The sequence below is a fragment of the Phascolarctos cinereus genome, unplaced genomic scaffold (genome assembly GCF_003287225.1).
Source record: "Phascolarctos cinereus isolate Bilbo 61053 unplaced genomic scaffold, phaCin_HiC Scaffold_4;HRSCAF=312, whole genome shotgun sequence".
Classification (NCBI taxonomy): Eukaryota; Metazoa; Chordata; class Mammalia; order Diprotodontia; family Phascolarctidae; genus Phascolarctos; species Phascolarctos cinereus.
Window position 1 is genome coordinate 451,271,990 of NW_027555847.1, and position 27,982 is coordinate 451,299,971.

At 38.3% G+C, this 27,982-nt stretch overlaps 2 long non-coding RNA genes across 2 annotated transcripts in view; one reads left to right on the forward strand and one right to left on the reverse strand.

Moving 5' to 3' along the window:
* LOC144456962 (uncharacterized) overlaps positions 1-27,982 on the reverse strand; it is a 128,303-nt gene that overhangs the window by 98,571 nt on the left and 1,750 nt on the right. The gene's annotated exons all lie outside the window — the stretch shown is intronic.
* LOC144456961 (uncharacterized) lies at positions 520-6,254 on the forward strand. The gene is made up of 2 exons (XR_013486208.1): positions 520-1,043; positions 5,799-6,254. It is a non-coding gene; the product is annotated as an uncharacterized LOC144456961 (long non-coding RNA).

Consider the following 27,982-nt stretch of genomic DNA (forward strand, 5'->3'; position numbering starts at 1 on the left):
ATCTGTAAAATGAGCCTGAGAAGGAAATGGCAAACTACTCCAGTATCTCTGCCAAGAAATGGGGTCACAAAGAGTCAGACACGACTGAAAAGAGACTCAGCAACAACAACAATAGCAACAACAACAACTCCAAAAGTCACTGAACTGTGCATACTCTTTGACCCAGTGATACTACTACTAGGTCTATACTGCAAAGATATTTTAAAAAGAGGAAAAATATTTATAGCAGGTCTTTAATGCAGGAGCCAAAAAAAAAAAAACAAACCTGGAAACTCAGACAGTACCCTTTATTATGAAATGGCTAAACATTATGAAATGATCTGTGGATATAATGTAATATTATTACACTATAAGAAATGGCAAAATGGACCACTGCAGAAAAAAAAAATTGGGACGACCTATATAAACAGATTAAGAGTGAGTAGAACCAGAAGAACAATTTAAAAAGTAACAATATCGTAAAGAAAAACAACTTTCAAAGATCTGGGAACTCTAAGCAACTCGATGATGAATTGTAGAGGGCCGGCTTTGGGGAGTTGGAGGGCTTAGGCCAGCACGGGTCTTACCTGCAGTTTGTACTAAGCCTGACAGCTGTGAAACTCAGGATGTCGGCTCACCACCCCCCTGTTCCATCTTGAGAACAGGATGCAGGAAGGGAGGAAACGGATGGGGTACAGGACAGGATGCAGGGAAGAATGTAACAGACAAGGTACAAGGAAGTAAGGAAATCACCTAATTAGATTTGTACTTTTCATGAATAACAATGTTACTATTGCTTGATCCAGTACTATATAAGCCTGAGCCCTCAGATCAATAAACAGAGTTTGTTCTTCACTGCTCTCACCTGGCCCGTGTTTCTTTCTCTCTTCACACTCTGTCGGCATCAGACCACAGCCGGGGACGCAGGCGCTCCCGGCATTTGGCGCCTACACAGGGACCTGAAAGGAAGGCTTCCCCCGGCAGAGTGGCCCTGGACAAGGTGGGCTGTTTGGCCAACAGCCCTAGAAAAGGAGCTCTGGTCGTCAAGAGAAGACGCTAACAAGGTAGGGCGATAATTTTCCTATACAGTTTTTTATTTTCACCAGGTTAAATGGGGATTAAAAAGAAACCAGACTGCCGCTTATCGGGGTCTCTTAAAGTGAAAGTGAACATCAGAACGAGACTGCTGCTTATCTGGGTCTCTTAAAGTGAAAATGAACATCAGAACGATACTGCCACTTTTCGGGGTCTCAGATTTAAAGGGAAAGCAAACCGCACCGGCTAAGTAGCATCCTATAAAAGAGTTAGCTAATATGGGGCAGAGCTACTCTGCAGAACAGAAAGACAGAGGATATTATTTGAAAATGTTCGAATCATTAGTAAGAGACAGGGGATTGCTGATCACTTCTGGACAGCTGGATGAATTTTTAGACACAATGGAAAAATGCTGTCCTTGGTTTCCCAAAGAAGGGACAGCAGATATGGAAAAATGGGAAATAGTAGATAAACAATTATGTGAATATTATCAAGAATGCGGACCTGGTGTTTTTCCAACGTCCACTTTCTCAACTTGGAGATACCTAAAATATGTCTCCAAAAATCAGAAGAGGTGCCTCTGTCCACAAAAGCAATTAAGGTAGAAGCCTCTTGTGGCACTACAGGGGAGGAAGAAGTGGCAAAAATGTTAAGGAAAACAGAAGTTAAGAATAAAGTAAGTGATGAGGTAGCTAAAGTTTCAAGGCCCCCCTCACAATCTCCATACCCTACAGCTCCTCCACAGTATTCATCCCGGTTAAATCCTTGTCTAGAGGAGGAGGACATTGTGACCAGAGCTGTAAGAAAGGCTCAAGCAACAGGACAAGAGGTCCCTATAGAGCTACAGATTGCTTTGCCTGTTATAGAAACAGCAAATCCCAATGGAGGGGTTGTTAGTGAACATCATTCTTTTGATCTAAAATTGCTAAAAGAATTGAAACATGGGGCACATGAATATGGAGCTAACAGTCCCTACGTGCTTTCACTAGTGGAGAGCATTTCCCAAACTGCTTTAGCTCCTCAGAATTGGCAGACTTTGACACGGACAGTAATGGAAGGAGGTGATTATTTAATCTGGAAATCAGAGTTTTGTGAATTATGTCAGGAAAAGGCTAGACAGAATCATTGACAAGGTGTACACATAACTTTTGCACAATTAACTGGCACTGGGCAATATTCAGAATTAAGAGATCAATTAAATTATGACTTACATGCCTATGAGCAAATTATGCAGTGTGCTCGTGCAGCATGGATGAAGGTCCCAGGGAAAACCAATCGCTCCACTTCTTATACAAAGCTTGTTCAAGGGCCTCAAGAACCTTTTTCTGACTTTGTTGCTCGGCTGACATTAGCTATTCAAAAAAGTGTCAGCAACTCTGAGGCAGCTTCCATCCTGTTGCAAAGATTAGCTAAAGATAATGCTAACACTGACTGTAGAAAGTGCTTAGCTGGAACAAGGGATGACATACCAATTGTAGAGATGATAAAAAGGTGCCAGAACGTAGGGACAATGGCCTTCTTAGCAGAATCTTTTGCTGCGGCATTAACAATACCTCAAGGCAGCAAAAATCACTACTGTTATAATTGTGGGAAACAGGATCACATGAAAAAAGATTGCAAAGCCCCCATAAGTCAGCCCCAGGCACAAAACTCTCGATCACCTTCACAGGTCTGTCCTAGGTGTCAAAAGGGGAAACATTGGGCTAATGAGTGTCGCTCCAATACAGATACAGAGGGCAATTCACTTTTGGGAAACGCCTCCTGGGGCTTGCTCCGGCCCCAACAAACAATGGGAGCAGCATTATCCCTGATTCCTCCGGTTCCCATGCCAACCCAACCACAATAAAAGAATTGTGTCATGCTACTCCAGGTAGTGCAGGTCTTGATCTCCCTACTGCATGTTCCTATTCTATAACTACATCCATGGGAGTCTGTTCGCTACCTACTGGTATCTTTGGCCCTATCCCTCAAGGGACCATGGGACTCATTCTTGGCCGTAGCTCTTCTTCTCTAAAAGGACTTGTAATATTACCAGGAGTTGTGGATTCTGATTACACCGGAGAAATTCATGTTCTTCTATATTCTCTGTGCCCTAAACCTCTTTTGCTAACCAAGGGGGAAAGGATTGCACAGTTAATAATTATTCCCTACATGAACACAAGTAGTAGTAAAAACAAAGTCAGGGGAGCGCAAGGGTTTGGTAGTACAGGTAGAGAAGCCTTTTGGACACAAACAATTACTGATAGTTGCCCCACATTAAGACTAATTATTGAAGGAAAAATTTTTGAAGGATTAATAGATACTGGAGCTGATAAGTCTGTTATTGCTGGAATACAGTGGCCTCAGACATGGCCTTTAAACCAAACAGAGATGCCTCTTCAAGGGGTAGGGACTGTAACGATGCCACAACAGAGTGCTCAATGGCTCTCGTGGCAAGTAGAAGGGATGGTAGGAAAATTTCGGCCTTATGTCCTTAAAAATCTGCCAATAAATCTTTGGGGGCGAGATATACTTCAGGAGAGATGGGGGTATCCATACAATCTATATGGCAGGGTTTTCACTAGGGGTCACTGTTGAGAAAGACAAGAGACAGAGGACCTCTCGAATAATTTGGAAGGAGGGACCTCCCATATGGGTGGAACAGTGGCCCCTATCTCAAGAAAAGCTAACTGCCCTGACTGAAATAGTAAAAGAACAGTTAGAGGCCGGCCATATTGAGCCATCTAATAGTCCGTGGAACTCACCTATTTTTGCTATAAAAAAGAAATCAGGAAAATGGAGAATGTTGACCGATCTTAGACGCATAAAAGATAGAATGCAAGATGTGGGCAGCCTTCAACCAGGCTTGCCCTCTCCCAATATGATACCAAAAGGATGGCCCTTATGGATAATAGATCTGAAGGATTGCTTCTATACTATCCTGCTACAACCAGAGGACAGGCCATACTTTGCATTTTCATTACCTTCAATAAACTTAAGAGCCCCACATAAAAGATATCAATGGAAAGTTCTCCCCCAAGGGATGAAAAATAGTCCCACCATTTGTCAGCAATTTGTAGCAGCAGTCATCCAACCAGTTAGAGACTGCTTTCCACAGGCCTATATTATACATTATATGGATGATATTTTATGCTCTCACCCAGATGCTGGAGTATTAGAAACAATTTTGAGGACTATGACTAAGGCATTAGAAGATCAAGGATTAGATGTAGCACCAGATAAAATACAACTTTCTCCACCCTTTTCATATTTAGAACAAATAGTAGAGCAGACAGAAATTAAACCACAAAAGGTCATAATAAGAAGGGATCAATTAAAATCCCTGAATGATTTTCAAAAATTACTGGGAGATATTAATTGGCTTTGACCTCATTTGGGAATAGGAACTCATGAGCTAGGGGAACTTTTTAAGATACTCCGAGGAGATCCTAATCTTAATTCCCCAAGACAATTAACTCCAGAAGCAGATATACAACTTCAAAGGGTGGAATCTGCAATTGAACAATGTAGAACCCGAAGAATAGAAAAGGGTCTTCTTATTGAAATAACCATCCTGCCAACTCCAGAGATTCCTTTTGGAGCCATACATCAGCAAGCAGGGATCTTAGAGTGGGTATTCCTGCCATTCCAAACCAAAAGGTCTGTAACCCCTTATGCACAGCTTGTAGCGCAACTTCTATCAAAGGCGCTAAAAAGAGCACTCGCCATCAGTGGACACCTTCCTCAGGTGATCCACCAACCATATACTCAGGAGCAGATTGACATGTTGGTAAGTGACGATCCTTCCTGGCAGGGGGTGTTCTCTGATAGCAAGTATGCTGTTTATGTAATTAACTCCATAGAAACTGCACAGTTAAAATACTCCACTAACCTCTCTATTTTTCAGTTTTTTCACGAATTACAAAATACAATAAGAGAACGTACCCATCCTCTTTTTTGCATGTATGTTCCTGCTCATACTTCTCTCCCAGGTCCTATAATAGAAGGCAACTCCGTAGCAGATACAATAATTACCTTTTCCTTTTCCCTACTCGAAGCTCAACAATCCCATGAACATTTCCATCAATCTGCTAATATGTTAAAGAGACAATTCCATACCACACGAGAACAAGTGCGGAATGTTGTGAAATCATGTACAAAATGTGTCCCCTATCTTCCCTCTCCACGTATCACCTCCACTAATCCGAGGGGCCTTCGTCCATTAGACATATGGCAGATGGATGTCACTCATTATCCATCTTTTGGGAGTCTTCACTATATACATGTAACTGTAGATACCTTCTCTGGGTTTACTATGGCTACCCCCCATACAGGGGAGGCTGCTACCCATGTCATTGATCATTTATTGTTTTGCTTTAGTATTCTTGGTATTCCAAGATACCTCAAGACTGACAATGCTCCCACCTATACTAGCAGGAATTTTGCACAATTTTGTCTCATCTATAATATCACTCATTCTAGTGGCATCCCGTGCAATCCTACTGGACAAGCCATTGTTGAAAGGCGCAACAAGGATATTAAAATCCTCCTTGATAAACAGAAAAAAGAGGGAATAGAAAATAGGGCAAGAAGGAGATTGGATCAGGTAATATATACCATAAATTTTTTGACACTAGATGATCAGGGACGTACTCCTGCACAAAAACATTTTGCAGGGCAAAAGAACAGGTTGTTAGATGAGCAACCAGATGTCACAGTAATGTGGAAGGACCCAAAGATGGGTAATTGGGATGGTCCAGTAAAATTACTAACCTGGAGTCGAGGTTATGCTTGTGTTTTTCCAGAACATGCAGGAGAACCAGTCTGGGTTCCCGAGAGGAACATCCATACCTGTCGGCATACTGACCAGAGGGATAGAGACCCTGAGCATCAAAGGAAAAACTGGTCGGAGAGACAAGTGGAGGAGGAAGGCGAGACCAAGAAGACAAAGAGCCAATAATAAGATGTTGACTGTCCTTTTTGCAATGATGCTGTTGCAGATGGCTCTGGGACAGAGTCATAATTACATTATCTTCTATGCCTTACCCCACCTTGGGTTAAACCTGTAACTTGACCACTATACTTTTGTTTGTGTAATTCCCTATTTGCTTTCTAATACTACCAATGTAACTCCTGATCAAATATTGAATAAGCTTCAGGGCGCTTGGCATTCCAAAAATATAACATGGATGGTATTGATCCTCAAGATATTGTTTATAAGCTATTGTACTATATCAAGCAACTTAACACTTTCCAGAATATTTCAAGTTTGCTGTTGCATTTCATACCCTGATGGTATTCTTGTTACTCTTGAGTTTTCTCCTGATGTGCATCCCACGTTCTCAAGCTAGAACAAAAGAAAGGGGGAGATGTAGAGGGCCGGCTTTGGGGAGTTGGAGGGCTTAGGCCAGCACGGGTCTTACCTGCAGCTTGTACTAAGCCTAACAGCTGTGAAACTCAGGATGTCGGCTCACCACCCCCCTGTTCTGTCTCTTGAGAACAGGATGCAGGAAGGGAGGAAACGGATGGGGTACAGGACAGGATGCAGGAAAGAATGTAACAGACAAGGTACAAGGAAGGAAATCACTTAATTAGATTTGTACTTTTCATGAATAATAATGTTACTATGGCTTGATCCAGTATTATATAAGCCTGAGCCCTCAGACAAATAAACAGAGTTTGTTCTTCACTGCTCTCACCTGGCCGTGTTTCTTTCTCTCTTCACACTCTGCCGGCATCAGACCACAGCCAGGGACACAGGCGCTCCCGGCAATGAACCATGAGGACTAAACCCTGACAGAGAGATGAGGGACTCATGATATAAAATGATAACTTCATTTTGGGGCATAGTCAACAGGCAAATGTGTTTTCTTGACTAAGCCTATTTACTAAGAGTATTTTACTTTCCTTTTCCTTTTTGTTTAGTAGGGAGGAGAGAAGAAGGTGGGAGGAAGGGAGAGAAAATAAATACTTGTTAATTGAAAATGCATTTTAAAAACCAAAGTCACCAATAATCTCTTTATTGCCAATCTAATTGTCTTTTCACAGTTCTTATTCTTCTGGATCTCTCTATAGTATTTGACATTGCTGACCATCCTCTCCTCCTGCATATATACTTATCTCTCTCTTTTTTGTGATAGTATTTTCTCCTGGTTCTCCTCCTATCTATTTGACTCCTCCTTTTCAGTCTTCTTTGCTGAACACCATCCATATCACACCTTCTAGATGCTATCCTGAGCCAGCTTTTCTCTCTTTATATTGTTTCATCTGGTGACTGATGAGAGATCCCTTGAATTTAATTATATTCTTGACAAAGATGACTTATGTAACTGTAACTATATATATGTATAAAATTATACACACACACATATATATAATACATATATCCAATACCAGTATCTCTCCTGACTCTCCAGCTCCAATTTACCCTCTGCTTAGTATACATTTCAAATTTTATGTTCCATAGACTTCTAAAACTCATATCCAAATTAAAATCATTATCTTTCCCCAAAAATCTCATCCCTCCACCTAACTTCTGTATTTCTGTTGAGGTTACCACCATTCTTCAAGTCTTCCAGGTTCATCATTATAATATTATCCTTGACTCCTCACTCATCCTACAAATTCCATCAAATTGCCAAACCTTGCCATTTTTATCATCAGAACATCTGTCACATCAATCACCTTCCCACCGTTCACACAGCAAACACCTTAGGTTAGGCCTTGATCATTTCTTTCCCAGGCTACTGCAATAGCTCCCTCATTGATCTCCCTGCCCCAAGTCTCTTCCTACTAGAATTAGTCTTCTACACAGCTGACAAAATGATCTTCTTAACTGCAAGTTACTCAGTTCTCTACTCAGTAAACTCCAGGGTTCCCCATTTCCTCTAGGATCAAATATAAACTTTTCTATTTAGCTTTTAAAAGCCCTTCACAACCTAGCCCCAATCTATATTTGTAGCGTCGTTTTACATTATTCTCTTTCCTCCACTGTACAGCCCAACCCAACTGGACTTAGCTCTGTGCCTTAACCATATCATTCTAGCTCCCATCTCGGTGCTCTTGTACTTGCTATCCCCCATGGCAGGAATGAATTATCTCCTGTGTACTGTTCATTCTCAGTTCTTTGGAGATTCTTTTATTCCTTTTCTCATAGCCATACATTAACACATTAATAGAATTTTGGTTAAAAAGAAATTAGATTTTTCAACAGCTTGTAACTCCCAAGTAGGAAATACTTCTTGATATCCAAAACTCCATAACCAAACTCCCACACTTGTTTCTAGAACAAATTTGATGGATTTACTCATTTCCACTCAATATAACTTTTCATTTGCCAAGACACCGGCAACTCTCTGATTACAATGTTGCCTAGAAACTATTGTCATTAAAAATATTTTACAAACAACTTTTACTTTACCATTGAACTTTCCGTGAAAGCAAATAAAAAAATGTTCAACCCAAGGTTTGCTTTAGTACTATAAATATAGCCATTTTCAATCTGTTTTAAGTTTAATGTTTAAATATTTCCAAATTTATAAGACCACAGTTTAAGAAGACCACCTATCATGTTTAGCCAACTAGAAAGTATTGTTAACACTAGCTTCTGATTAACATTACCCAGGAAATCATAGCAGAATAACAGGATCTCAGAGTAGGAAAAGACTTCAGAAGCCCTCTAATCTAATTCATATCTGAATAACAATCCCCTGTATAGGACACACATTTAGTTGTCATACAACCTTTCCTTGAAGACATCTAGTAAGGGAGAGCTCATCAATATAAGGTTATCCATTTTACTTTTGTATTTTTTTTCTGATTACAAGTCTAAATCTGCATCCAACCATTGGTCTTAGTTTTGCCCTCTAGGACCAATAAGAATTTGTCTAATCCCCTTCTGTATTATAAGCCTTCAAATATTTGAAGATAGTGTCCATTAAGAGACTTTCAAGGCAACCCATAACATTTTTAGGAAGCACCAATCATTAGGAAACTTTTCTTTTACCTGGAACCCAAATATGCCCACTGTAGTTTCTACCTCTTGCTACTAATTCTGCTGAGCAGGGAATAACCCTAATCCCTCTTCTGCTTGACAGTTCTTCAAAAATTTGAAGAGAGCTATCAATCTCCTTTTCCTCTCCTCTTCCATTTCGAATTGATTCTTCTATGGCATGGTTTGAATCTCTTTACCATCCTGGTCATTTTCCTCTGGATATGCTTCAGTTTATGATGACCAAGAATAAACAGAATATTCCCTGTGAAAATTCTGACCAGAGCTAAGGACTATCACATCTCCCTTATTCTGAATATTATGCTTCAGTTAAAGCAGAATAAGATGGCAATATTTTTTATATAATTACCATGTTGTACTATTGACTCATAATAAGCTCCACTAACCCCCTCATGCTCTCCCTGCCACCTCTGCCCCCTGTAATTTTTACATGAATAATCATCCAGCCCCATCTTTCCCTATCGTTACTGGTGCTGCTAGTTTTGTAAATTAACATGTAGGACATTAGATTTAGTGCTATTGCATTTCATTTAATTGAAAACTATTCAGCTCATTATACTACTCTGTAGAGACCTTTTAGAATTTAAATCTATTGTCCAGTGTGTTCATTATTTCTCCACGCTTTGTAAACTTTGTAAATAGCTATAAAAGAGTACTTCTGGCACATTCAAATGTTGGTCTTAAAGTGGCATGTACTACAAAGGTACCTTGGAAAACACGTTGCACTGGAGTCCAGTTCCCTCAGTTTAGAGGAAGTGTGGTGCAGTAGCAAGTCTCTGGAGTGTAAGTCAAAAACGTGGGTGCAAATCCTAGTTACCTGTGTGACCTTGAAAAATCACATCACTCCTCTGGGTGTTTATTTCCTTATCTGTAAAATGACAAGATGAGACTAAATCATCTCTAAGAACCTTTTCACCTCTGGATTTATGAGTACAAGATCCACCACTAAGAAAATGTGTAACTTTGAGGACTACACTTAATGATCCAAATCCAATGGCTTTTTTTTGGTCCTCATCTCCATCCATAACCTGATTCTCCTTGATCATCTCTCCACTTTATTTATGACACTGCTCTCCCCTGGCTCATCTCTTGTCTGCTCCTCCTCAATATCCTTTGCTAGATCTTTACCCAAATTATACCTACTAATCATGGGTATCCCCCAAAGCTCTGTCCTAGGCTCTCTTCTCTTCTTCCTTTATATTTCATTTTTATTTCATACTATTTCATTTGATGTTCCCATCAGCCCTCATGAATTCAATTATCATCTCTATGGTAAAGATTCTCAGAACAATTTATACAGCTCTAACCTTCCTTCTTATCTCCATTCTCATAACACAAACTGCCTACTAGACAGAGCAAACTGGATGTCCCATAGACATCTTAAACTCAACAGGTTAGAAACAGAATTCATTATCTTTCCACCAAACTCTATCCTCTTCTGAGGCTCAATATTTCTGTTAAGAACACCATCATCCTCCCAATCACCCAAGCTTGCAATCTAGGTTTCATTCTTAACTCCTCACTCTTCTCACTCTCCATATCCAATTTATTGCCAAGTCCTATCAGTTCTGCCTTTGCAACATTTCTTCTGTATGTCTCCTTCTCTCCTCTCACACTGCCATGACCCTTATGTAGGCCCTCAACAGAGCTCCATGCTCCAAACTCATTTGACACGCCTTTCTCCCTACACCTTCTCCTCCTCAAACTCTCATTTCACTTACATAAGTTTATCCTAATTAGGCCTGAAGAGAGTAATTTTATTATATTAATACACAGTAAGCTATAAAAAGCTTTGATTTGTCTTCTATCAAAATTAGCAGAGTCTGGTTGTGAAGGCTAAGGCAAAAAAAAAGAGTTTTTGGATTTATTTTAAAAGCTGTGTTGAAACCAACTAGACTCGGAATGTAGCAGAACCTCCTGAACAACTTACAAAACAACTCAAAAGGAAAAACCAAGTGGATGAAAAATGCTTATTTCCATACAACACAATTAAATGCATGAGAGAGCCTGTCCATAAATGTGTGTGTGTGTATATGTGTGTGTGTGTGTGTGTGTGTGTGTGTGTGTGTGTGTGTGTGTAAGCAACTACCAAAGAGAAATGAAGTACAGGATGTCACCAAAGAAAGGTATTACATACATGCATACATACATACATACGTACATATATATATATATATATATATGTATGTATGTTTACATATATACACATTTATGTATGTGTATGTCTCCATACACACAAACATACATACACACACACACATATATATATATATAGACAGCTACATAGATAGATATTTTAGGTCTAATTGGGCCCAATATAGCTTTTTAAATAAACCCCAAAATTCTTTTTATATTATTTAATTTTTTTCTTTGATAATTTATTTATTTTTAATTTTCAACATTCATTTCCATAAGATATTGAGTTTTAAATTTTCTCCCCCTCCAACTCCTCTCACCCTTCAAAATGGCATGCAATATGATATAGGCTCTACCTATACATTCATATTAAGCATATTTTGCCATTAGTCATGGTGTAAAGAACAATTAGGACTAATGAAAGGAACCATGAGAATGAAGCAATAAAACAAAACAAAGGAAAAGGAGAGTAAATAGTATGCTTCCATCTGCATTCAGACTCCATAGTTCTTTCTCTGAATGTGGACAGCAATTTCCATGCTGAGTCTCTTGAATTGGTCTTAGATTCTTACACTGCTGTGTAGAGCCAAGTCTATCAAAGTCAGTCATCTCACAATGTGGCTGTTACTGTGTACAGCGTTCTCCTTTTTCTGCTCATTTCACTTTGCATCAGTTCCTATAGGTTAGGCATGCAAGACACAACAGTCAACGACTATACTAATCTATTTGATAAATCCAAAAACTCCAGCTTCTGGGACAAGAAATCACTATTTAACAAAAACTGCTGGGAAGACTGGAAAACTATATGGCAGAAACTAGGCATAGGCCAACATCTTACACCCTATACCAAGATAAAGTCAAAATGGGTACAGGATTTAGATATAAAGACTGATACTATAAGTAAATTAGAAGAGCAAGGAATAGTTTACCTTTCACATCTATGGTAAAGTGAAAAATTTATCACCAAACAAGAGATAGAGAACATTATGAAATGCAAAATAGATGACTTTGATTACATTAAATTGAAATGTTTTTGTACAAAGCCAATGAATCCAAGATTAGGAGGGAAGTAGAAAACTGGGAAAGAATTTTTACAACCAGTGTCTCTGATAAAGTCTTCATTTCTAAAATATATATATGGAGAACTGAGTCAAATTTATAAGAATACAAGTCATTCTCCAATTGATAAATGGACAAAGGATATAAACAGTTTTCAGAGGAAGAAACTAAAACTATCTATAGTCATTTGAAAAAAATATTCTAAATCACTTTTGATCAGAGAAATGCAAATCAAAATAACTCTGATCTATCACCTATCAGATTGACTAACATGACAAAACAGGACAATGATAAATGTTGGAGAAGATGTGGGAAAATCAGAACACTATGCATTGTTGGTGGAGTGGTGAAATGATCCACCCATTTTGGAGAGCAATTTAGAACTTTGCCCAAAGGGCTATAAAATTGTCCATATACCCTTTGACCCAGCAATACCACTTCTAGGTCTGTATTCCAAAGAAATCATAAAAACGGGAAAAAGGATCCACATGCACAAAAATACTTATAGCAGCTCTTTTTGTGGTTGCAAAGAATTGGAAACTGAGGGGATGCCCATCAGTTGGGGAATGGCTGAACAAGTTGTGGTATATGAATGTAATGGAATATTACTGTGCTCTGAGAAATGATCAACAAGCAGGCTTCAAAAACTCTTTTTTTAAAAAAAATTGACTTTAGCTTTCACAGGAGACACTGCTCATCATTTTTGTTGTTTTTTTGTTTGTTTTGTTTTTAGAGGACATGGTGGTTAAGTGACTTGCCCAGGGTCATACAGCTAGTAAGTGCCTAAGACCCAATTTGAACTCTGGTTCTCCTAACTCCAGGGCTGGTGCTCTATCCACCTAGCTACCTTCCAGACCCTGCTAATTGCGATAGCAGATAAATCAAAATGTTTCCCTCCTGAGCCTTTACATCCTAATGTGTATTCAAGTGATAAGATAGTTCTCTCTGGGCCTAATGGGGATAAAGTTACTCAGCTGGAATAAGAGTTTCGATGGTAAGAAGCTATGAGAAGAGAAGGCATGTCAGGTCAATTTGGACTATGGAGTACTAGGGAAAAGAAAGCCTATGTGGGTAGTTCTGAACAGGAAAAATTACAGTCAGAGCACTAAGAGCCTGAGATGCAAAGCATAAATCTTGTCTGGACATGGCAGAAGGTGGAAAAGGTAAATCAGAGGATAATAAAACCAACCTTCTTTCCTTTGAAGTTCTGCCTAGGCTTAGGCCAGATTGTGTTGATGTCTCACCAAAGTGCCTGGTTAACAGAGAGTTCCAGCTGATAGAAGGCCAGACAACAAGGTTAACTCTATTTTCTTGGTATCACCCAGTAGGTGACACACACACACACAGTCATCTGTAGAGAGTTGGCTCTCATTAAGCCTTTTTGTATCAATTTAATAAGAGCACTTATTAGTGGGCTGATTCTGAAAATGAATCTATTAGGGATGTGGCCTTTATCTTGATCAGGACAACACTCCATCGCTGGGACAAACAGACTGTGCCATGTAGATATGCATGCTTTCTGGGGGGCATTTGCTTTGGAAACATGCACTGTTTGAACTAGTCTTGTTCAATTTAAGCAAGGCAGTTTTCCAGATCATTTTACTTGCTGATACCACATATTGGAAGAGTCTCATGTAAGCAACGAAAAAAATACCACAGGAAAAAAGTCATACTTTCCAACTTGCCACCACAGGTAATTTATGATGACTGAGATCCTATCAATTTCTTTCTAAAATACCTTCAGTTACTGCCTATTATCTAACAATTAGTCTGAATGCCTCAGTCTAATATTTAAGACCATCTAGAAAATGGTCCTAATCTCTCCTTCTAGCCTTTTTCCTCTTGCCCCTCCTCCATATATACTTTGTGCTCCTGTCAAACTAAAAATTAACTAAAAATGCCAAACACTTAGTTAATTTTGATCCATATCTCTTCTCATGGGATCCCTCCATTAAAACACCTGCCCTACCACCTTTACTGGGGGAAATGAAGGCTACTCATCTTTGAAGGTCTTTTTCAAATGCTCCCTTCTTTGTGCAGCCTTTCTTGATCCCCTACCCTCAAATCCCAGACATGAATCGATCCACTTCTAAACTCCTAGAACCTATTATTGTTGTTGTTGTTGTCGTCACTGTTAATCTTTCTTAGGATATTAACTGACTAGTATCTTAGTTATTTTTGGATTTAGCCCCTACTGGATTCTAAGTTCCTTGAGAGCAGGAGCTATCATTCATCTTAGTTTTCTCCAGCAATACCTCACTCAGTACCCAGCATATAATAAATTCTTAAATCACATTTACTGCATAGAATTAAAATCTCCTATGAGGATTTTGGAGGAGAAAGGGAAGGATGGGATTTTACTAAAATTAATTCCAGTCAAGACCTATTTATTAAGGCTCTATGAATCTAAAGAGATCCAGGGTAAAGACTGAGATCAGGAGAACATTGCTAAGAAGCATACTTGCCCTGTGTCCCCTAGCCCTTTCTAGATACAGCCTTCCTGAGAGTCTCACTAGTTTCTTGTTTCAGAATTTCATTATTTGGCAAATAGGTGGTAGAGTGGATAAAGTGCTAGATTCAGTATTAAGATGATGAGTTCAAATCTTGAAAATATTATCTGTCGCCTTGATTAAGCCACTTAACTGCTCTCTGCCTGAGTTTCCTCAATTGTAAAATGGGGATAATAATAGTACCTACCTCTCAGAGTTGTTGTAAGTATCAAATAATGCATGTAAAGTGTTTTGCAAAATGTAAAGTGATATGTAAATTAATTTATTATTACTCTTCTTACCTATCCAGAAAATCTTAGGTTTGATTTCAAATTTCAGACTTAAAATCTAGACTTTGCAAAAGAAGTACCAGAAGATAGATGTAGTCCTATAAGCAGTTTCCTGTAGAAGCTAGATTTTAAGTTATAATTATGCAGAATATGATAACTGGTTCTATTCCATTGGTAATGTGGAGTGGGATCAGTATGTGTGGGATCAATACATGTGCAATCACTTCATGGGATTCATTTCTCATGAAAACAAATGCAACTGTGCCTCTATTGTAGAGATCCTCTCACTGAGTTCACATTACAAGCCACTTAGACTGCCAAAATGAAATGAAGAAGCATATCAAATCACTCAATGCTCTGAGATACATTTGCCTTCAGTGGACAAAGACCTGGTTCCAAATATTTCAATTGTTAGAGAAGACTGATCTCAAGGAGGATTAGATATATTACTCCTATCCTACTCTCCCCCTATAATTAAAAAAATCCCAATATAATGAGTCCTTTAGGGATGTGAAAGGTTTCTGTGAATCAAAATAAGCATAACAATTAGATAAATTGACATTTCATTGATTCTGAAGGATTTTGAAAACAATTATCTTACCAGTGACAGACGAAAAGAATGCTATGTCAGAAAGAAAATATCAAACAAAAGAATTAGGACTATAAATCTAGTTATCTTGGTGTTTGGAACAGTAAATAGGTAAAGGATTTTCCCTGGCTATTTTAAAGGGATATGATAGTTATTTCTTCAGAAGTACAGGGCATTAGTTCACCTTAGTTCAGTGAAAGGACCATGACTCAAGTCTCTGGTTAACCTACCTCTAACTTCAGTGTGAAATAAAGCAATGCCTCCTGAATGTGATCTGTCTATTAGTTCTTCTGGTATTTGACAATAGCCATGTTTGTACCAGAAAGTACTGGCCTTCCAATTAAAAAAAAATTACTTGAGTGCCTGCTGTGTATAGAGCAGTTTGCTAGACAGTGGGGAAGATATGATTAGGTAGGATACAATCCCTGCCTGCAGAGAACTAACAGTCTAATGAGAGATATAATGTGGTGACAAATAGCAATAATACATAATTTTATAAGAGATTTTATTAGATATATTAGAGAGTTACAAAAGAAGTTGCTCTGAGCAGGGAGGTCATTATCAACAAGGGAAAATCCAGAAACGAAAATTGGGCAAGCCTCATTGGTCACAGGCCACTAGAATATTTTTAGGGCATTGTTACTGCCCTTTGGATTCTCTATTTATGGAATGTTTTGAGGAGTATCAGGGAATTGAAAGAATCTGTTATTTCAGGGACCTCTGATTTGATGGCTTGCTTTTTGGCATTGAATTCTATTTATCTCTTACCACCTGCTCTATTTTCTTTCTTCATATGTGTCCATGTACTTTCCCAATCTAATTATGTAACTTTCGACATCCCTCCTAGGCCTATGCCATTCATTGACTCCAAAATCTCCTTCTGCAGACAAACACCTTACAGTAACATTTTGGCAAGATGATACTCAGTCTTGGGCCTCTAAATTAATGTACCATTTATCACTGTAGTATCTAAATGCTTCACAGATCATTTAAGAATCCAGTTTTTAGGGGATTTTTAGTTACATATTTCCTTCAGAAACTGCTGCAACATGTACTTGGACAAATCAGTGATAGAATCAGAGTTCCTTGTTCAGGTTTCAGTGAGGGGGAGGGATTTGAAAACAATGTGTTTTTTTTTGTTTTGGTTTTTGGTTTTTTATTTTAATCAGTGACAAAGGGAAAAAGAATGTTGAGCCAAAGGGAAGATATCAAACAACAAAGTTAGGATTGGAAAACCTATCTCAGTGTTTGAATAGTACTAAAAAGTTACTACTGTTTTTAATCAAGAAAATGGGAATAAAACCATCACTGTACAACATGTACAGCTAGGTAGTAAAATCTTTGCCAAGAAAACCCCAAAGGGGTCACAAAGAGTCGGATACGACTGAACAACAACTAGACATATTAACTTGTGAGCATCAGAAAATGAACTATGAATACATGTTAATAGATATTCAAAGAGTAGCCATTTAATAGTTCCAATAGAGACTCAGTAAATATCAACTGAAAACAAATATAATAAAGCACAAAATAAGGAATAAAATCTAACATCAAACTTTATCATTTGACTAAGCAGACCCAAAGTAATACATAATAAACAACCAAAAAAAAAAGTGTTTGCTCTCTATATCCTTCCAAGGCTGCCTGAAGTTCTGTAACTTTTTGGTTTTGTGCTTGCATGTACCAAGTAACTAGATAGCTAGATATACACTTATACATATTACATATACATATAATTTGAGACAATCCTTACAAATACATATATATATGTACACATATATAGTTGTGATCAGTGTATATAGCGTTCTGTATTTGTTGACTTGTCTCACTTCATATATGTCTTTTTATATTTCCACATATTCTTTGTATTTATCATTTCTTTGGTGTCATAATATTCCATTATGTCAACATACTATAGTTTATTTAACTACTCCCCAGTTGTTGGGTGTAAGGGTTATTGCTTCTGGTTTCTATGGTGTATATGGTAGGATCACAGATTAAAACTGGAAGGGATTTTAGAGGTCTTCTAGTCTAACCTCATCATTTTACAGAAGAATAAAGTGAGGTTAAGTGAAGGTAGGTGACTTGCTCAGGGTCACACATCTATTTTCAACTAGGAATATTTTTATATAACTTGATCTTATTATGCTATTTTAAGATAAAGTCTTAACAATGAAATCACTAGGTCAAAAGGCATGATTAATTTTGTGACTCATTCTATTTTATCATATAACTCTCCAAAATATTTATAATGATCTATGATTTTTTTGTGGTAAAATATATCCGAATTCCAAACAACTGGTAATTTATTAGACTCGACAAGCTGGGAGGAACTTTGGAGGTCACCTACAGTTATCCTTTCTACATCACTACTTTCCCCATCAAGTTTCAATGTATCATAGGTAGGCATAAGAAATTAAAAAGGAATTTTGGGAGAGTTTTACAGAAGATAAAGATGACAGCAGACAACACAGAGCCTATTATCAAATACTTAACCCAAATTTTAAAATAAGGTCCTACAAACCCCATTAAAAGATAGAAAGAAAGAAAAAATTCAGACTTCTTTTCTGGTCTGAAGGGAGGACGAAAAAAATTTACGTGGATTTTCCAGATTGTAGGTGCACCACACCTCTAACCCCCAAGATGTGCAAAGGATAACTGTAGTTCAGTCTCCTAATTTTGCAGAGATGGAAAGTGAGCCCAAAAAAAGTTTAGTTACCTGCCTAAAATCACACAGCTACTTATGAGCAGAGTTCGTTTTAGAACTCAGGTCCCCGGACTCTCAATTCAATTACCTTTTCATTATATCAGTTATTTCTTACAGATAAGCTCTGAAACTAGATGCAACCAGCTGGGATCACACTGCAGAATATAAATTATTTAACTAGATTTCGAATTTTTCTATGTAATATTTGTCTACATGTAAACAGTAACTGCATATCGAGGAAGTTAGGTCTTGGAGGCTTAAACTATTCAAGATACAACATACACCCAGCTTCAATCCCACATCTTCTTTCATCTATTAGATGTTTCAAACTGAATGTCCCAAATAGAATTCATTATCTATCCCCAAGAATTATCCCCTCTTCTGTCACTGCCATCCTTCTATGTTCCAAGGTTTTTAATGTCAGTATTATCCTTTGTTTCTCAGTCTTCCATACCCCATAGATCCAATTACTTGTCAAATCCTGCTCTTTCAACCTCCACAGAATCTCTTACATCTGATCCCTTCTTGCCACTCACAGAACTCCCAGGTGCTCATCACCTCTCATCCGTATGTTGGCAAAAGTCTCCCAATTAGTATCCCTGACTCAGGTTTCACACTATTCCAGTCTATTCTACACACTGCTGACAAAAGTATTTTTCCTTGAGCTCAGCTCTAACCATATCACTTCCTTATTTAATCAATGCCAGGAGCTTCCTTTTGCTTCCTCTGTTTACATTTTAGAGCCTTTCAGAACTGTCTCAAATTATCTTTCCAGCCTCAGGCATTATTATATGAGAGTTCTGAATTCTGGCAGCCAGCCAAACTGCCCTTCTTTCTTCTTCATTTTGCATCTCCACTTTTTTACACTGATTACCAGTCTATAAACCTGATACTCACCCCTCCTTAATCTGCCTCATAGAATCTCTCTTCCTTTAAGAAGTAGCTCAGTTACAATCTTCTGCATGAAATCTTTCCTGATTTCCCCAAACACTACTTCTCTTCTTCTAAGCTAGCTTTCCCCAAAAGCTAGTACTTCTCACATCTCCAACTGCATTTCAGATAACTCAAAATGGATGTTTAGTAGACATCTTAAATTTAACATTTCCAGAGCTGAATTCATTATCTTTTCCCCTAAAACCTCCCTACCTCCTACCTTCAGTATTACTGTGGAGGGCAACACCACCCTCCTATCACTCAAGCTCACAACCTAGGAGTCATCCTCAACTCTTTACTATCTCTCAATCCAACCCCACCCCCACTTTCAATCTGTTGCCAAGGCTGGCCAATTTTACCTTTGCAATATGTCTTGGATGAACCTCCTTCTCTCCTCTGACACTGCTGCCACTCTGGTTTAGGCCCTCCATCACCTCACACCTACTGATAGTTCTGCCTGACTCAAGTCTCTCCCCACACAAATAATCAATGTTCCATTCAGCCACCAAAGTGATTTTCCTAAAGCACAGGTCTGAACATGTCACTTCCAACCCTGCTAAGAAATATTAAGGGAGTCCCTTGAACTTGTCTTTTTGAGTTGCCATATTTCCAGACACACTGGACCTAGAGTTTGCAAGAGGCCCTGAATGTGTCAAAGACAAAGTCCCACCCTGAGCTGACATACTATGCTGTTTGCATCTCAAGCTGGATTCCCTATGTCCTTGGGAGTCGAAACAGGCACCAGTCAGTCTGCACTAGGCTGAGAAACTGCTTGTGCAGCTGGGATCCTTGTAGATGTGTAGCCCATCCTATCTTCATAGTCCAGCAGTTCCCAAGGGAAAAGAATGTAGCTTCTGCCATTGCCTTGTTCCTTCCCTTCCAGAGGGGCTTTTTACCACCTTTACTCCCATGCCAAGGTCTTTTAAGTGGAGATTCCCTTTGTCCTGCTGTTATAAAAATGCAAACTTCTATATGGATTGGGAACTGTTTGGGTTCCACATGTATGTTCATTTCTCTTGTAATAAACCTAGTTTTCTTGTAAGTTTCATGAAGTTGTGATTGCTCTACCCCCCAACCCCCATCTCAAGAAACTCCAGTGGCTCCTTATCACATCTAGGATCAAACACAAAATCCTCTTGTCTGGTATTCAAAACCCTTTTTAACTTAGCTCCCTTCTACTTCTGTAGTCTTCTTACAAGTTTATTCCCTTCATCATACTCTTCAATCCATTGATACTGGCCTACTGGCTATTCCATGAACAAGACATTCCATCTCTCAGCTCAGGACATCTCTCATTGTCTCCCATGCCGGAGTTGTTTTCCCTCCTCATCTTCAGCCACTGGCTTCCCTGGCTTCCTTTAAGTCTCAACTAAAATCCCATCTTCTACAGGAAGTCTTTCTCAACCCTTCTTAATTCTAGTTCCTTTCCTCTCTTAATGTCTGTTGTCTCCCCCTTTGAGCCCTTGAGGGTAGGGAATCACTTTTGCCTCCTTTTGTATCATCAGTGCTTAACACAGTGCCTGGTACATAACAGCTACTAAATATGTTTGTTGACTGACTGACATCCCAAACTACCCTATTTCACATATATTTGTATTTCTTTACCTTACTTTTATGCTATTTGTATATTTTTATTTGTTGTCTCCCCATTAGAATATAATCTCTGTATGAGTCTTTGCACTTGTATCTCCAGCACCTAGCACATAATAGGCACTTAATAAATGCTTGTTGATTTAGTGACAGTCCTTTCTGTAAAATGCCATTGTTTTCTAAGTTTTATAATACAGTACTGCACTAAACACCTATAGAGACAGACTTGCTGGCGTTCAAAATTTTTATCAATTATAATTTACAGAGCTTACACAATATTTTTATATTAAATCTTTTAAGGATTTCTACATAGGTTTCTGAAAGCTTTGGAATACATAATAGTAAGAACTCCCTTTCTCTAGTTTCTGAAACTTTAGGATATTTTGAATCCATCTATAAAATTTTCCATCCTTAGACATTTGTCATCAAAGATACACTTTAAATTCTGAGCAAGCAAGTTTTTATTAAGGATATCCATGATCCCAGCTTTGATCTTTTTCTATTACTCCAAGAATTCTGTTTAGAATTTCAAATCATCTAGCATGACATACTGCTGTCCTCCTTCTTGTATGCCTCTGAATATCAGGGAGGTAACCTGATATGAAATTCCCACCTTGTAGGAGGCACTTTGTTAGGTGCTGAAGACAGAAACGCAACCCCCGCCCCCCAATAATCCTTACTTTCAATTCTTGGAGATTATGCCATCAGTACGCAAGTTCTAGTTGGTCTTACCAAGCTAGAAAGGGTGAGAATATGGGTCTGTGAGGGGACCAACTTAGTTAAGTTTGCAGAAACTTCTTCATCTGATGGTTACACAACAGGGGACCAAGTTTTCATCTCATCTAATCCAACAATGTCCATTTTTCTTTTATGCAAAATGAGAAGATTAGACTATACCATGAGTTCTTAACCTTTGTGTATCTATCATGGACTCTTTTGGCAGTTTGGCAAAGCCTATGGATTTCTCAAAATATTATTTTTTTAAAACAATAAAATAAAAGGTATAGGATTAGACAGTCATATCAAAATGCAACTTCATCTATAGATATACATGTCATATGTTAATACAGCACTGTAAATGCCATGTATTATACATATATACAACATAAAATATGTATATAGGGTATACATACTCTACATGTATATACACTAATATTCTAGATGTGCCACATAGATATATAGGACATGCCTAAACATATATGACACATATGATATGCATGTGCATGTGCTATATATACACATGCACATGATATATGAATTATATACATATGTATGTGTATGTGGCATTTATACAGGTATGAAAATATGCATATAATTATATATACATGTTTATGTATACATATATATACGGATATATGACTAATGATAAAAATTTATTATATGTAGCGATATGCAGATATATGATATAGATATATAGATATGGATATACAGAACTACAGATACAAAATTTAGAGGATATATGGATACACATATAAATATACAGATATAAAAAGTTCACAAACGTTAGGTTAAGAACTACTACAGATGATCCTATAAAAACTAAACTCAAGAAAACTAGAAAAGTTACAGGTAGTATCCAGGTAACTGAAAATATAGTCCTTTCATGAAATCTTGTATCATTAATCTCTAAGAGCCAGATATAATTCTAATGACATAATTTATTTTATACCAGTTTTCATCAGAAATTTCCAATGATTTGTAATTACTTTCTGGTAACAGGTCAGAGAAGGTGATTTGCGTTTTGAGGGTGTGGCCCAATGGTAAATAAAAGGCTTCAGTAATCTATCCCTGGGACCAATTATTCCTAGAACTGGATACCAGAGATTGAATGACCAAAAAAAAGTGCAGGCTCCAGGACAAAAAGAGACATCTTGAGATTCATTTGTATAATTCTGTCACGCTACAAAATCCTGTCCAATTGAATCCTTAGCAAGCTTGGTTGCATGACCTCCATTTTATAGGATGGCAATTTCCCAGGCCCAGTGCAATTTTCTTAGGGAATCAAGCTATTATTGCATTTCTTCTTTCTTCTAAAAAGCACCTTCTTAAAAAGTACCAGCTATCCCCACAATCTATAGGCAAATGGGGCATCCAAACCAATTGAAATCCTAAGAATCTTCCGTTGAATATGAAGACATCATCTAAGATTCCAAACTAAACTTCTCTGGTCTGTTTCCAGACACTGGCCATGAGATGGAAGCTTGGTTTGGATAATCCCCATTAGACTTTGAGCTCCTTGAGAGCAGGAACTGTTAAGGCCTTTTTTTGGGTGTGTGGGTAGATAGCATGCAGGAGCATTGCTCTTCCCTGTGTAGGCTGAGTTCACAACTGTCTGTCTAGATGTGGTTTGCAGGGGGAGCAGCTAGATGTCACAGTGGATAGAGCACCAGCCCTGGATTCAGGAAGACCTGAGTTCAAATCTGCCCTCAGATACTTGACACTTACTAGCTATGTGACCCTGGGCAAGTAAGTTCATCCCATTGCCTTGCAAAAACAAACAAACAAAAAAAGCCACTAGATGTGGCTTGCAGGAAGACATCTTTAGTATCTCACTTGGTTCTCCTTAGAGAGAGGGGATACCAGACTAGAATTATATCTACCTGCTTCCTTAAATATTGTTAGTCTAAGGGAAGTAATTTTGAGGTTCAAGATACATCTGCTTCCTTTTCCTTAATGGGAAAGGAAGGGCCCAAGCAAATGTCCAAGGCTTGATTTTCCTACCAAATGCCAGTTCCACAATGAACATACATGGCAAGTTGCAGATAAACCCAGTTATCCAAGTTGATAGAAAAACAGATCAAGTATATATAGGAGAATATATACCAGACAATACAAAGTAAATGAGATCTCCCATTGAGAGCAAGATAACTCAGTTCAACCGAGACTCTCAGATATCACCCAAAGGGAGGTTTCCCAAAGTCTTTAGTGTAGTAAGCTGGAAATAGGGGCATGATTGAAGTTCTATCTCCTCTACATGTTGGCTTCTTCCCAGAGTCTTCCTCTCCCTTTGAGACTTGAAGAAAGTTTGGAATGGTGCATCTTCTCCCTCAAAGCTGGAAGCCAGGATTGCCCAGAGACTCAACAGCAGAGTCCAACAGAGTCAACAGCAGTATTCAGGAGATAACTAAAAAGCAACCATGAGCTAGATGAGCACAGGCAGCATTCTTGGTAGCTTGTTTGCATTACAAAGTTTGGAGAGTTCACAGGGAAACTGCTGGCACCTTTTCTTCTCCTCGAAACAGAAAGCAGGGGAATATTACCAGCAGCAGTGAAGTAGCCCAACGCAGTGGAAAAAGAGCTTGGCTCAACATCAGATGACCAGTCTAGCAAAGATGCCACTCCCTGACAAAGGACTTCCAGGGCCAGGGGTGGGAGGTACTCCTTTGCCACATGTGTTCTCTACAAATGTGCAGCATTTTACTTTGCTTTAGAACCACTCTCACTATGGACCTTATATGTATAAAAAAGAGAGTCCATCTCAGGTTAATGGGGGATATTTTGTGCCATATATTTTTACAATACCATCTTCTGAATGTAATTAACTTTTATTATTTTTATTATTCCCTTCACTATGATGCCTTTTACCCCCCCCCAGGAACATCTACATTAATTCTACTTGTCTCTCCTTCTACACTTATTTCTTCATCCTTGTGTTACCCACAAGTATAAGACAATCACCTTCTCTGAATTCTAAAGTGTTTAGATCTTCTGATCTTATAAATCACTAAATTTCAGAGCTGAAAGAGACTTCATTAACTATTACCAACAGGCAATCACATCACAAGACTTATGTGAAAACCAGTTTATTAAAAGAGAAATGAACATTCATGTGGAACCCAAAGAGCTCACAGAAGTTTGCATATTTATGACAGTACAGCAAAAGGAGGAGGAGAAAACAGGAAGGGGTGTGGCATCGGGGGAGAAGGTGTAGTAAAGGTGGAAAAAAGGGGGAAAACCCTCCTGAAGAGGAGAAGTAAGGTGATGGCAAAAGCTTCATTCTTTTCCCTTAGGAACAACTAGATTATGAAGATGGAAGGGGCCTCAAATCTGCAAAGGACCTCAGCTGCTCAAGCATTTTCCCAGACTGGCTGGTGCCTATCATGACTCCCAAGGACATACAAGGAATCCAGTTTGGGGTACAAACAACAACTTATGTCAGCTGTGTGGGAGGGGGGGTGCTTCATCCTTGACACATTCAGGCATTCAGGGCCTCCTGCATGTTCTGGGTCCAATGTTTCTAGAAAATATGGTAACTCAAAAAGATAAGTTCAGGGGACCTCTTAACAGCCCTTAATTTGATCTAGTTAGTCCACCTTGGACCCAAACCAGAATCCCTTCTACATCACACCCAACATGAAGTCATCCAGAAGGCTTATAAATACCCAGGAAGGGAAAATCTACCACATCTTGAGGCAATTCATTCATTTCACCTGGAGATAGTTCTAATTGTTAGGAAGTTATGGGCAGGGTTTGGGGGGTTAGAGATTCCCAACATCAAGTTTAAATAGATCTCTGCCAAATTTTGCCTACAACTCTTGGTTCTGCTCCCCTGGAGCCAAAATGATCAAGGTTAATCCCTCTTCCACATATGTGAAGAAAGTTATTATGTATAGCCTTCCTTCTCTTCTCCAGAATGAACATTCTCAGCAACTTCATCATATTCTCACGCAACATGATCCTGAGATACTTCGGCATACTCTTCACCTTCCTCAGGCTCTTTCCCTACTCAATATCCTTCCTAAAATTTGGTAGCCAGAAGTGCAGGTAATATTCCAGATGTGGTCTGACCAAGGCAGAGAAGACCATCACTTCCCAGTTCTGGTTACCCCACTTCTCCAAATGCAGCTTAAGATTACAGATTTCTTGGTTGCTTTAACACAATGTTGACATGATGAAGTTCATTAAAAACTGCATATTTTTCAGACAAATTGCTGTTTGGCCACAACTCCCTCATCTTACACTTGGGAAATTTATTTTTTAAACGCCAGTGTAAGACTTTATATCTATTTATCTCTATTACTTTAAATCTTATCTCTATTAATTTCTATTTATCTCTATTAAATTTCATCTTATCCAGAGTGATCTAATGTTCTCACCTGTCAAAATATTTTTGCATCCTGAATGTTATCAAATGTGTTAGCTATCCCTCCCAGCCTTGTGTCATCTGTATATATGATAAACATTCCATCTATGACCTTATATAGGTCATTGATTAAAAAGAAGTATTAAGTAGCACAGGATCAAGCAGATATCTCTGGTACTCCTCTGAAGACATTCTGCTAAGCTGACATCAAACCATTATTGATTACTCTCTGGGTCTGCTCAATCAATCTAAATCTACCTAATCCTACTATCCAACCCTCATCTATATCTTTTCCACATCCTACCAATCAATCCACATTTATTAAATGCCAGCTACATTCTAAGCACTGTTTTAAAAAAAAATTGGAGTCTGGTATAACATACTTTTGCTAGAGAAATGCAGGCCCTTTTGATCACTGCTCCCTTTTCCAAATATTTGCTAACAATTGCTCTAATGATACACATTCTAGAATGTTTCCAGGCACTGAAGTCAAACTCACCTGCATCATTTCTCTTTGTAGAGTTTGCAAGATTCTATTTTCTCTCTTATGGTGAAAACTGAGATAAAACTTGCCCTTTTCCATTTTTTTTTTGCTTTTTTTCTTTTACTTCAGTTTTTTATGATCTTTTAGTGACTCAGCTATCATATCTCCTGGTTCGCTCAGTAACCCAAGCAAATTGAAATCTAGTTAAGCAGTTTCTTACTCTCCCCTTACTTATACTGGTGATCAACTTTCTAAAAGTATTTTTCTTTCTTTTCCATTCTAAAGATTACTCTCCTTCATAGAGAAAACTGAAGAAAATGAGTTGAGTAGTTTCACCTTCTCTGCCATCCAATGTCATTGTCCCATCCAACATCAACAGCAGTACTAGTCTTTTCTGAACCTATTTTCCCAACTACAGCTTAAAAAAAACTGCTTTGTTACTTTTAGTTTCCCTTACTAGCCTTTGCTCATTCTGAGCTTTGGACCCCAGATACTATTTTTACAGGATCTTATTACTCTATTGTATTTATTCTCTTGCTTCCATTTTTTTCACATATCTTTTTAAGGCAAGTCATCTATGGTGAAGAACACTGCATATGTTTGAGTTTTTCTATATCTTGGTTCATTGTTCATACCTTCCTGCCCTCCAGCACATGCCTTTTTAATTCGTTGTTACAAGGGATAGCACTTTGAGAAGGGAGGATATGTGGATTTGGATATGTAGGTAACATAAAAACAAAAGATACCCTTTATTTTAAAGCAAGTTGACTAGTGAGTTTCTTACACATTCACATCAGTCTCATTAATCACTTCTCTTTTGTCCATTCATTAAAGTCTTTCTCTTTCTGTTTTCAGAAGTTCCTTCTAGCTAGCATCTCATCCCTACTAGCCTCACTTGTTCTGTAGAATTGTAGTCAATGGCATATTGTCTATACTTTTTCTGAAAGGATTTAAAATCTCTATTCCAAAAATATTGGATGAATCTCAAACTCATCTCAGTTTTCTTCTCCTTCTGTATCACAAATTCTATCAGTTCCATGCCCCCAAAGTTCCCATAATTTCCATCCCAGCAACCAGGTTCTCTTTCAGTATATATCAGATCCCAAAATAAAATTTACCCAGATTGGTTCCTCCACCTTTTGAAGTATGAGATTACCATTAAAACAACCCAAGAAATTATTAGCTGCTCTGCTTTTGACAGGGAAAGAGCTAGTTTATGCCCAGGTAATTGAAGCCTTTCTCCCCCTCAATCTCCACTACCATGTCATGCTTCTGTGACAGGCTTGGGATCTGTTTTTTCAAATTCCTCATCTTGTTCCTCTTTCTGTCCAGGTAAACTGTAATACACTTATTAAAATATCACTTTCCTCCCTCCCCTATTGATCTTATTTCAAATGCTACTCTGCTTTGCTTTGTCAATGTCTTGACAAAAGAATATCCTAATATATAACACCACCCCCTCCCCCCAAGTTTTACTATCTGGTTTCTTTTGAATAAAGCAAATACTTCCAAAGCCACCAAGTTGTAGAGATAATTATGAAGTCAAATTTGCCTCTTGAGTTCCATCTAAATACACTGAATTCAATTGCTAGATGAGGAAACTGAGATAGTGTAGTGC